This window comes from Mustela nigripes, chromosome 7 (genome assembly GCF_022355385.1).
Source record: "Mustela nigripes isolate SB6536 chromosome 7, MUSNIG.SB6536, whole genome shotgun sequence".
Lineage (NCBI taxonomy): Eukaryota > Metazoa > Chordata > Mammalia > Carnivora > Mustelidae > Mustela > Mustela nigripes.
Window position 1 is genome coordinate 46121761 of NC_081563.1, and position 13665 is coordinate 46135425.

Below are 13665 nucleotides of genomic sequence, written 5' to 3' on the forward strand. Positions count from 1 at the left end.
TATCATTATCAGAATGAACTATCAACTGGAATTTTTTTTTTTTTAAGATTTTAAGTATTTATTTGAGAGAGAGAGGAGAGCACAAGTGGAGGAGGGGCAAAAATTATGGGATAGGGACAAGCAGACTGCACTGAACATGAAGCCCAATGCAGGGCTCCATCCCACCACCCTGAGATCATAATCTGAGCCGAAATCAAGAGTTGGACGCTCCAATCGGAGAAAGACTATCATATGATCTCCCTGATATGAAGAAGTGGAGATGCAATGTGGGGGGTTAGGGGGGTAGAAGAAGAATCAATGAAACCAGATGGGATCAGGAGGGAGACAAACCATAAGAGACTCTTAATCTCACAAAACAAACTGAGGGTTGCTGGGGGGAGGGGGGTCGGGAGAGGGTGGTGGGGTTATGGACATTGGGGAGGGTATGTGCTATGGTGAGTGCTGTGAAGTGTGTAAACCTGGCGATTCACATACCTGTACCCCTGGGGATAAAAATACATTATATATTAATAAAAAAAATTAAAAATTAAAAAATAAAGATGAAGAAAAAAAAAGAAGAGTTGGATGCTCAAAAGAAGAGTTGAACCACCCAGGAGCCCCATTTTCCCATGTTCTTTGACTGAGGAAGGCTTCCTTGCCTTTCTGTCTCCAGAAAACTCCTATATTACCTTTAAAATAGTTGAAATTTCACTTTCTCTCTGACTTGCCCAGGTGAATTTAGACACCTAATTTACATATGGCTGTATATATGTCCTAAATATACTGCAGTGTTATGTGTAAACACATGACTCCTCCACTAGGTTGTGAGCAAGTAAAGGTGCAAGGTCCTTCCATGTGGATTAGAAATAGAAAGGTAGTCTCTAACCAATACGCTGTAAACATTGTTTTTTCTTCTTTTAGGCCATTAGTAATGTTGTTTAACTATTTTTTAATCTGGAATTTTTTTCCTGTATGTTACATAGTAGAAACATCTAAGAGCTAATTTATTGATGTCAGTGTGAATCTTCTCTTCTTATTGTTTTGAATTTCCTAAGATTTAATGTCATAAAATAGGGCTCTGTAGTTACTTTAAGGATGCCCCATGAAATTCTTTCTAGTGATCCTTCAGAATAAATATATTTTCCCACAAAATACAAAAGTCAAGTCACTTTCTTGGCATCATCCTGGGGAAAAAATAATTATGTCTGGAATAATAAATATAAAATGTTTAGATCTGGGCATATGTTATGTTCTTTGCCAAGGCTCTGGCATAGCATTTGTTATCATATTGATTTTCCTCAAATCCACTCACACCCCCAGTACTCTCTGCAATATATTCCACCTTTTTGACAGAACAAAGAATTATTTCTAACTGATGGAAATCAGGTAGGAAAGCATTTGTCTTTTTATTATTCTGAATAAATACTCAGGATTTTAAAGGAAGAAATTTAAAAATAAAATATATTGGGTAAATTGCTAAATATCAAATCATCTTCATTTAGATGTTCAATACAGATAAATGATAAATAATATGTAAGTAGTAGACAGACAAGAATGACTGACAGTCATAGAGGTTTTGGTATCTCAAATATGATAAGGACTGCCATTGGAATATGAATTTTTTTTAAATGGTGAAAAAAATCATGTTAGATTTTTCTGAAAGCAAAGTACAATATTCCTTAGTTTTATATGGTAGTTGCCTTTCTGAAAATTCAATGTATATTAAAACAACACAAAAATATTAATTGTATTTATGTAATGGAGTTAAATTCCATATGCACATTTGAGTGAATTTTTTAATGCTACCCTTTCATTCTAAATACATGTGCCTCAGCCAGGGCACATGGCTTGGCTGGACTTTGGCTTTACTTGGCCCCTTGGCCAGGTATCCTTGCTCTGCAGAAAAACATTTGCAGAGGTCCTTGTTTTAGCTTCGGATAATAGTAAAAGTTTTTCACTTACTTTAAGATATAATAAAGTAGTTTTGTAGGCTGAAGAATATTTCATTATTTCTTACCATAGGCTAGAAAATTCTTCATTACATAGAACTTTTCTGTTTACTGTAAAGCAGCTACCATCACTGACCACTGCAGATTTAACTTCAGTAGCTTCTACATATGCCAACTTAAACTGATACACAGGTCTCTAAAACACACTCTACAGGGTGGCAACACATCCACTGAGAACCACTGCTTTAATCTTCACTTCACTGATCTTCAATAGGAGAAACTATGCTCTCATATACTTTGGCACACCTTGGATTTTTAAAGAATTCTGTTTTGCTTTTACTTGAGCCTCACAATATTGCAGGCAACTGACAGAAGAGACGTTTTTATTCTCAATTTAAAGACAAGAATGATAAAGTGATTTTATAACTAAAGAGTTTCAAAAACATGGTAAGACCCCTGTTGTCCTGAAGGGGTATTTTCTTTCCTTTTTTAAATTTTATTTTTTTCAGTGTTTCAAGATTCATTGTTTATGCACCACACTAGTGCTCCATGAAGCACGTGCCCTCCTTAATACCCACCACCAGGCTCATTGATCCCCCACTCTCCTCTCTTCCAAAACCCTCAGGTTGTTTCTCAGAGTCCACAGTCTCTCATGCTTCATCTCCCCCTCCGAATTACCCCAATTCACTTTTCCTTTCCTTCTCCTAACTGAAACAGGAAGAAGTTGACAATCTGAATAGACCAATATCTAGTAATGAGATTGAAGCAGTGATTAAAAGCCTCCAAAAAAACAAAAGCCCAGGAACTGACAGATTCCCTGGGGAATTCTACCAAACATTCAAAGAAAAAATAATGCCTATTCTCCTGAAGATGTTTCAAAAAACAGAAACAGAAGGAAAGCTCCAGACTCTTTCTCTGAAGCCAGCACTATCTTGATCCCCCAACCAGGCAAAGGCCCCATCAAAAAGGAAAATTTCAGACCAATATCCCTGATGAATATGGATATCAAGATTCTCAACAAATCCTAGCTAATAGGATCCACGACACAAGTACATTAAAAAGATTATTCACCGTGACCAGGTGGGATTTAACCCTGTGATGCAAGGGTGGTTCAATATTTGCACATCAATCAGTGTGATAGAACAAATCAGTAAGAGAAGGGAGAAGAACCACATAGTCTTCCCAACTGATGCAGAAAAAGCACTTGAGAAAATTCAGCACCAGTTCCTAATTAAAACTCTTCAAAGTATAGGGATAGAGGGAACATTCCTCAACTTCATAAAGTCTACCTATGAAAAACCCACAGAGAATATCATTCTCAATGGGGAAAAGCTGAGATCCTTCCCTTTGAGATCAGGAACATGACAAGGATGCCCACTCTCACCACAGTTGTTCAACATAGTACTAAAAGTCTGAGCAACAGCAATCAGACAACAAGAAGAAATAAAAGGTATTCAAATTGGTAAAAGAGAAGTCAAACTCTCTCTCTTCACAGATAACATGATAACTTTTTATGGAAAACCCAGAAGATTCCACCCCCAAACTACTAGAACTCACACAGCAATTCAGTAATGTGGCTAAAAGGGTATTTTCTTTTACAGTACTTCCTCTTCGGCATATAGTTACATCTAATTACTTTAGCCAGAGATTTGAGTTCTTGGCTGACCAGAATCATTACAGAATATTTTGAATTCAACTGTTCTCTAGTTTTAAGTCCTATTCATAAGTGTTTTAATCCAATCAACCTAGCTTGCTCCTTTATAAACTGATATTCACAATTACTAATACTTTAATGAACTAATGAAATGAAAACTGTTCTAACTTTTGGATTTCAAGGAAAGAGCAGCTGTAGCTGCTACTTTGCATTTTGGCTGATGAAAAATGAGAAAGCCTGATTTGATCTAGTTAGAATAAGTTTTATGACCCCATCCTTGTCTTAATTTCATAGTCCTCTTATGCCAAATCTTGCTTTAAAAATATTTTCTCTTCCATATCTGAATTGGTTCATTGCTTACTCACCCCCCAGGAGGAATTAATTAATGTAATTATTTTTTCATTCACTCAACAGCTTTTTTTTTAAAATTGTAATCCTCCTGTGTAGCAAGCATTATGCTGGAAAATAAGGATATACAATGACCAAGATACAAGACCAGAACCCAAAGAAAGTGTAGTCCTTGGGAAAAGAGAGAGGAATAAACAGTATTAACCGTAGAACTGGCACTTAACCTGTTTTGGGGAAGTTGAGAAAGACTTCTCAGAAGAAATAACATCTACCCTGAGACTATAACAATGAATCAGCTTTATCCTGATTAAGATGATGAAGGATATTTTTAATAAGATAAATTAAGGGGTGCCTGTGTGGCTCAGTGGGTTATAGCCTCTGCCTTCAGCTCAGGTCGTGATCCCAGCGTTCTGGGATCGAGCCCCACATCGAGCTCTCTGCTCAGTGGTGAGCCTGCTTCCTCCTCTCTCTCTGCCTGCCTCTCTGTCTACTTGTGATCTCTGTCTGTCAAATAAATAACTTAAAAAAAAAAAGATAAATTATTTGCAAATGTGTAGTGTGTGCATCTGATGGATTCCAATTAGCTCAGTAAGACTGAAAAGGAAGAGTGAGAGGTAAAGCTTAGACACTAAACTGGACCCATAGCAGGACTGGTTTCATATGGTATGTCAAAGAATTTAGACTTCATCCTTAAGCCATGGTGACATGGATATGAAATGGTCAGATTTCTGTTTCATAAAAATCTGGCTGGCTAGATTGTGTAATGCAGAAATCTGAGTTGGAGGAACAAGCCTAAAAGCCACTAAAATAATACAAATAAGGAGTGATAGGAGACTGATAACAAGAGCCTTAGCAGATATTATGAAGAGAGAAGCAACAGGATCTTGTGTTTGATAAGATGAAGGCTGAGCTGTTGAGTAAAGGGAGAAGGAAGAAAGAAAGGAAGAAAAACAGATTTTTGGAGTGACTAACAAGATTGAAAGGCATACCTTCCCCTGATATAAGAAACCCAAGCAAAACTGGTAAGATTAGTATTGAGTTCAATTTTGATTATGTAAACTGAATTTGAAGAACCTGGAGAACATCTAATCAGTGATATCCGGTAAACATTTAGGTGTAAGGATGTGGAGTCCAAGAGGGCGGACCTGGCTAAAGATACAGTTTTGAGTCATCAGGATGTAGAGAATATAAATCAAGGTTCATGAACTCAGTTATGAGCACGAGATTTAGACCCAAATGGCTTACGTTCAATTCATGAGTCCCTTCTATTTTTGTGACCTTGTGCAAAATACTTAACTTTTCTCTGCTTCAGTTGCTTCATCTGTAAAACATGTATTATATAATATCTACTTGATGGCTGTCTTGAGTTATTACTCATAATACATTAAATAGTACCTGGCTTATGGTGAGGATTAAAAACATTTTTTTATGTACAAGAAATGTAGCTTTCTGTCTTTATAACTCTACTTTGGTTTATTTATATATCCCCAGTGTCCCGAACAGTGTGTGGCACGTATTAAGGGATCAATAAATAATTGTTACAAAATAAATAAGCTACTTTCTAATACAAAATTCCATTCTGGAATGGTGGCAAAAACCTAATCTCTAGCACATCTCTCTCCAACTTCATTGAGGCAACACTTAAGTTTCTTGGGAGTATGTAGTACTAGGACATCAAAGCAGAGGCGGTACAAGACGATAGAAGCAATTACTCCTCCAGAATATGTGCCAGAAGGAACACAATGTCTGGTCTATCTTCCTGCCTGACCTTTTTTTTCCATTGGATTTCCATGAGACATATCTAGTTCTCACCCATATTACTCATTTATTATATAGCAAATATTAATATTAATCATGTGCTTGACACGTTCTAGGAGCTGGGGAAATAGAGTAGAACAATGCAAAGTTCCTGTCCCTGTGGAGCCCATGTTTATATGCCTCCTCCTATTCACATGGTCACTTTAGAGTCGGAAGCTCCCTCTGCTACTCTGGTGTCATTCTGGGGTTGCATGGGGCTACATTTGGCTGCTTCTGCAATATTCTGGTACCAGAAATTTTTGTAGGATTGTCCATGGGCCATGTACCTGGAGGGATCAAGCAGACATTTTCTCTTTCTGGATCATTCCACTCTGTCTGGTGTCATGCAGGATCCTTCAGCCCTTTCACTTACAGGCACCCCTACAATTGACTTCTCAACCTCTTTGATTCATCCCTCCAGCTAAAGAGACTTTTTTTTTTTTTTTTTTAATCCCAGTTGGAAAGAAGGACCAGTCTCTCAGTCTCTTCCCACTTGTTGTCCCAAACATTTTTTTTATACTGAAAATACTCTCTACGTTTCTCCGAAGACTCACAGGCACATCTGCTGGCGGCCTCCCTCATGTCTTTTGAGGAAGCACACTCGGAGACACCCTCTACCATACAAGGCAGGAGGAAAAGATTAAAAATGACGAAACACACACCAATTTATACATCAAAATATTATTGTCACAAGCCTGTAAATGACACCTTGAAAACGATAGATGACATTATTACTTCATTAAAAATTCAAGGTTACGAAACCGCTAATCAAATTCATTTACTTTTACTCATTTTCTTCTTAAAGGCTCATTTCCTTTAAGTTTTTCTTTAGGCATTAAATGCCAATATCTCATCACCATAACTTGTAAAAATATTTTTTCGCTTACCTCTTCTTCCTTCCTTCCTTCTTTCCACCCTTTCTTTTCCCTAGAGTTTCACTTGGCTGGCAAAAAAAAGTCCCGGGACGAACAATATACACCTGTGGCCCTGGTGCCAGAGATTCCTGGTCCTTGAAACCACCAGGGTCTGGTCCATGCCACCTACAAAGCAAACTCCAGTCCTCCTGGACGTGCTTTGCCTTTCCCACTCTCGGTCGCACCCTCTCGCCCCGGGTGCCCCGGGGGTGCGGCGTGGCTGAGTTAATAGCTGGAAAAGCTGCTGGTCGTGGAGACTGCCCCAGGCCGGCACGGGGGAATGCACTGCGCACGCGCTGGCAACTCTCTCGTCTAATCGGATACCAAAGACCGCCTACTTTTTCGTTAGAGCGAATGCAAGTATTCCCTTTAACTGGACCAATTTTCTTTTTCCTAATGCCTTGTTTCCCCAGACCCGCTCCCAGGTTTTCCACTCATTGATAATTCTGAGTAAGTTCAGTCACCGAGCAGGTGAAAGAGCATTTTTAAGAGCATTTAAAATTCTTTTTTTTTTTTTAACTTTATTTATTTATTTATTTATTTTTATTTGACAGAGAGAGATCACAAGTAGGCAGAGAGGCAGGCAGAGAGAGAGAAGGGAAAGCAGGCTCCCCGCCAAGCAGAGAGCCCAATGTGGGGCTTGATCCCAAGACCCTTGAGATCATGGCCCGAGCGGAAGGCAGTGGCTTAACCCACTGAGCCACCCAGGCGCCCCCAAGCATTTAAAATTCTTAATCTCTCCATCCGCTATTAGCGGATCATCAAGCCAGGTTCTGGCATTTGTTACAGCCTGAATTTTCAGGAGAGTTTTCACTCCTCCCTGCCCCCTAGAGTCATCATTGAAGAATGCCAAAGCAGCGTTCAAGAACTCGTTTATAGGATTTTCCTTTCATAAATGAAATTATTAAGGCCAGTAGACTTGCCCAGAGTTCTAACCAGTTGTAGTGAAAGCTGGAACTACACCCCAGGTCCTCTGCTTCCCCTTCAGGATCAACTCTTGTAGGCCCAGAAAGTCATAGGTAAAATGACTGAGAATAAAATTACAGGTCTCCCCTTTGTGGCACATAGCAAAATTTTATCTAGGTTAACAAATCTTCAAATGTTAAAAAAAAAAAAATGGGAGTACAGTTAATAGTAATGGCACCCCATACTTCCAGCATGTGAACTGAAGCACCGTCTTGTGGCAGAGGCAAACAACTATAGTGATGCTTTGTGGAGGTATGGTGCTTACTCCCTGTTGTCACTGTTGTACTCATGTACGTGCAGCCCTCAATCAGATTGAGAATGTTATTCTTCTCATTTTGCAGATTAGCAAACTAAGGTGCAGAGAGGGTAAAAACAAGTTCAAGTTCACACACAGGCAAGGCATAGAGCTAGAATTTGAACTCAGACTGATTCTAAGCAATCCTTCTTTGTTCCACAATACCTCATCATAAGAGGGCTTCATTTGCAAAATGATACAAAAACTACTACTATGTTTACTTGTCAGATCAGATCATGGTCTCAGGGTCCTGAGACAGAGGCCCGGTAGAGCTCTCTGCTCGGGAGGGGGACTGATTCTACCTCTTTCTCTCTCTGCCTGCCTCTCTGCCTACTTGTGATGTGTGTGTGTTTGTGTGTGTCAAATAAATAAATAAATCTTTAAAAAAATAAAATAAAATAAATATTCCAAATTATAGATTCAATTCCTGGTGAGGAAATATAAAATCTATTAAACCACAAAGCAACAGTAGTTACCAGCTAAGTTAGTTAGTTATAAACTAATTTCTATTTCAGTGCTTGCTAAAGGAGGGATGGTTAATAAATCAGACTTTTTTTTCTTCACTGTAGTCTTTTATTATCTAATCGCACTAATGCCAAATAAAGGTAGTTGGACACTCTTTAAAAAGACTTATGTCGGGGGTGGGGGGAAGATTTATTGTAAGGGCCTATTTAGCCAGAATAATTCCATCCGATTAAACAGTGATTTTGTTATTTATTCAGTAAAACTTAAACTGACCCTGCCCTCACCTCCCCACCACAGAATTTACTTAAGAGCAAGTCTCGAAACCAGTCCCAGATAACAAAGCCTAAATATAAGGGCGGGTCAGGCCAGGTGGAGACATCCAATGAGTGGGGCAGGCAAACCGTCTCCCTAGCTACCAAGGAGTGTGGGTCCTGCCTTTTGAGCACCAATTCTGACCAAGGTGATAGGCTAGTTCAAATATCTACTAGGGTAAATTGTAATTCAATTGGCCACCCATGTGTGACCTAGCATGACTGTGCAGCTTTCTCTGTGTGTTACAATCTCATTGGCCACCTGTGTGTAGCCAGGCCCAACCACATGGCCTTTGCTCTATAAAAGTCTGTAAGGCAGGGAGGGGTTGCCTCTTTATAAGAGACGGCCCTGGCCGGTCGGTTTGATTCTCGATTCTTGGCGCGAAATAAAGCTTTGCTTGACCTTCGCTTTGTATTAGTCTCACTCCTCTGATCACAGGCTCATTATTGGGGGACCTAACACTTATGTCGGGGCACCTGGGTGGCTCAGTGGGTTAAACCTCTGCATTTGGCTCAGGTCATGGTCTCAGGGTCCTGGGATCGAGTCCTGCATCAGGCTTCCTGCTCAGCTTCCCCCTCTCCCTCTGCTGCTCCCCCTGCTTGTGCTCTCTCTCCTCCTCTCACTCTCTGTCAAATAAATAAATTCTTTAAAAAAAAAAAAAAAAGATTTATGTCATCTAAGACATTTAAGACTTGTGGAATCCACTATATAGGCATTTTGGTAGAAGACAGTGTCCTATAGCATAGGACAGCAAGAAGCCAGTACCTGGCTATCTCTAGGACACAGCCATATGAGAGCACTCATCCATGCTTCCATCCTGGAGGCTGAATGCCAAGAGAGTGACGCAAAGAAACAAAGATAGTTCAATTTGGTGAGACTAGTGTTGTTTTCTAGGTTTCTCCAATGGGATGCCTCTTCCTGCAAAGTGATTCTGGCTCTGTTCTTCCATTGTGCAGAGCTACCCAATATCCTTCTAGGAAATATCTTTTCTGATTAGAGTAGCTAGAGTAAATTTCTGTTGTCTGTAACCAAGAACTATGATTTGAACAAGGCATATAATCCTTGCTTACTGAACAACTTCTGGTTTATAATATGGCCTTAGGACCTGTATATCTCACTGCTTGAAATTCAGGGCTCAAGTGCTGTGAAATATTGGCTTTCTTTTTTGTCACTTCAACAGTAAATATAAGATTTGCATGTATATGTTTCCCAGAAGATAGCTTTAGTATATCATAATATATTTCCACTTATCACCTTTATTCGTATCTTATTTCTTGAAAGTTGGTGAGGACTCATTCAAAAATTATTAGTTTAACTCAGACCAAACAGTTCAAGAATAAATAAACTGTTTAAAAATAAGTCCTATATTGAATCACTAAATACTATACCTGAAACTAATATTACTCTGTATGTTAACTAACTGGAACTTAAATAAAATATTGGGGGGGGGGAGTCCCTGCTAATGGTAACTGGTAGGGTTTTCTATTTGCTTATTTTTTTGTTTAAAGAGAAACTATTGGTGTACCTCAATATCGTTTTTCCCCTAACACATTTACCCTGTTACAATCTCATGTTCATTCTTTCATATGACTATCTTAAAAACACAATAAAAGAAAATAAAAAGTTAAGTAAATAAATTTAACATTTTAACAAAATATGTCATAGCATTTGTTTATAGAAATAGGATATTCTTGGGCACCTGGGTGGCTCAGTTGGTTAATGTCTGCCTTTGGCTCAGGTCATGATCCCAGGTCCTGGGACAGAGTCCTACATCAGTCTCTGCTCAACAGGGAGACTCTTCCTCCCCCTATCCTGGCCTCTCACCTTGCTCCTTGCTCATGTGCCTGCTCTTTTTCTCTGTTTATCTTTCAAATAAATTTAAAAAAATAGGATATTCTTAAACAAATTATCAAATAATTTAACTATCACACAAATTATAAATTATCATATATCAAAAACAAAACAAAACACCCATTCTGAGGGAAATCACTTCATTTAGAAAAAGTGAAAGTCCAGGAAATTCTTCCAGAATCTTGTTTCCTGTGGTGACTTTACTTCATTTTATTTACATTTTATATTTTATATTTTTTATTTTAATTTGATCACCAAATAATGTAAAAACAATATGAGTCTCTGAAACTTAGTTTGCTTTTATACACTGCCACATTCCTTTTTTTTTCCCCCCTGAAGTAACAGTAAACATTCTTCTGCCCAAGTTTATAATCCTGTCTAGGCTACACAAACAAATACCCAGGAAAATATAAATTTTGCTTGATCTGTATAGATAACGCATTGAAAAAGAAATTATGTCATCACAGTTCCATCTCAGTAAGTATGGGGGGTCAAAATGTATTTCTTATTTTATGTTTGTGTCTTCTATTTTGACTTATAATTGTTCTTATCTTGGTAATTGTTTTTCATAATAGAAACTGCACTATGAATAATCACATTTTTGGACTTATGCTTAAAAATTAATACATATATTTCAATTTACTTTAACTAATTTCATATTAGAGCTGTCATTTTTAAGTCTTTGATTGTCATATATTTGCAATACCTGTTAGATTTTTAACATTACTAAAAAAAATGTACTAAGGAAAAAGTAAGACACTGAGTTATGGTTGATAGTTCACATGGGTTTTTCACTTTATGAGAGAAAGACCTCCATCTCTCATTTATTCATATATTCAACAAGCATTTAATGAGTTGCTTGTGTGCCTCGTTTTGTTCTATGCAATAGTATGAATAAACAAGTGTTGTGAAAATTTCATTTTAGTGGAGACCGAAAATAAATGATAAACACACAAATAAGTAAATAACAAGTTTACTAGGAGGTGATAAAAGCTATTGGCTGAAGGGGGTTGGAAGTGCATTGGGAAAATGAGCAGCTTGCATTTTAAACTGAGGTAGTAAGAGTTGAGTTGAGTTGTAACTAAACCAACATGAGTTCACTCATGTGTGTCAGAAACTGCACCAAGTTGAGTTGTCCACAAAGACAGTTTATTTGCAGGAAATAAAGAGATCACAGGGAATGGCTTCCAAAGCCATGACTCCCTGCAAGGGAATGAATGGGTTCCTATTGTTTAGAGTTAAGATGAATATTTAGGTAGGGAAGCCTTGTCATCATATGAAGATGCGGCCATAAGGTCATGCATGTACCTTAAGGAAACATGCCTACACATACAGTAGAATGTTATGTAGATGAGGTCAGTGTTCCTCCTTGGATAGAGATTTTAGTAATATTTTGAAGTAAAGGTGATTGTAGGTCAGTAGAGGTCACTTCACAGTCCCTCTATGCAGGTTCCAATCAGGTTTAGCTGAAAGGGTCTGGGTGATCTGGGCCAGTGGGAAGTCTTGTTAGGGCAGTCTATAACCTTGGGGGGGTAGTTTCAGGTTTCATCTGACTGAGTTAAGAGGAAAGCCAAAAGAAAAGGTTAGCAGGAAAATGTTTACCAGCAGGAGTGCACTAAAAGCCAAGTCCTGGCGTCTGGTTGGCGGTACAATGAGAAGGTAAGATTTTAGTGTAATTTGAGATAATGCAGAGTTAGACGTGGTAATTGGGATAAGAGTAACTTAGCTCGGACAGAAGAAACAGGCTGTATAAAAGATGGGGGCATGGATGTATGTAAGGACTAGCAAGGGGAATGGTGTGGTAGAAGCAGAGTGGAGGAGGAGAGATGAAGGGAGAGGGAATGGGTCGTATCACACAGAGTTGCCAGTGACATGATTGACTTACTGATATGGCTCAAATTTCTAAAAGGAGACTTTTTTACTGTGAGAATACATTTTTGAACAAGAGGAATTCCAGGAGCAGGGAGACCAGTGAAAAGGCTATTGGAGTAGTCCAAACTAGAGATGATAACTGGGACAGGTGATGGAAAGTAATCAGATTTTGGACATATTTTGAAATTGGAGCCAAGAGGTTTTGCTGATCACTGACAGTGGGATGTGAGAGAGATGTCAACTCCAAGGTTTTTGGCCTGAGCAAGAAATAATACCTCTTAGATACTCTTTAGGGAAGTAGATGTAGACGTGTTACATTCATTTCAAGAGCCGTTTAATGTGCCATAGTAATTGTATATCATACTTTATATATTTTCTTACCAATGGACAGTTGGTTACTTTCTAACACCATAAATAATGCTTCAATAAAAAGTTTTTACGTGGTTTAAGGAATTCTTCAACCTTTAGAAGTACTTGTCACATTATCTTTATTTATACAGTTCCTGAGGAACATTTGAAATGTGACTTCGTTTCTAATTAATAATTTTTCATTAGCTCTGAACAGAGAATTCACTGACCAAAAATGTCTTTAATGTTTTCTTCAGCTTGATCAATCGTCAGCCAGGCTTCTTTCTGGCTATAGACTTCCTGGCTCCCCCTTTCTTTCTTTTTTTCTTTCTTTTTAAAGATCTTATTAATTTATTTAACAGACAGAGGTCACAAGTAAGCAGAGAGATAGGCAGACAGAGAGGGGGAAGCAGGCTCACCGCAGAGCAGAGAGCCTGATGCAGGGCTTGATCCCAGGACTCTGGGATCAGGACCTGAGCCTAAGGCAGACGCTTTAAGCTACTGAGCCACCCAGGCATCCCGGGCTCCCCATTTTTTAAAGCATTTACTTTAAGAAATTGTCATTGCGGGGCGCCTGGGTGGCTCAGTGGGTTAAGCCTCTGCCTTCTTTTTTTTTTTTTTTTTAATTTTTTTATTTTTTTTTCTTTAATTTTTTATTTTTTATAAACATATATTTTTATCCCCAGGGGTACAGGTCTGTGACACCAGGTTTACACACTTCACAGCACTCACCAAATCACATACCCTCCCCAATGTCCATAATACCACCCCCTTCTCCCAAAACCCCTCCCCCCGGCAACCCTCAGTTTTTTTTGTGAGATTAAGAGTCACTTATGGTTTGTCTCCCTCCCAATCCCATCTTGTTTCATTTATTCTTCTTCTACCCACTTAAGCCTCCATGTTGCATCACCACTG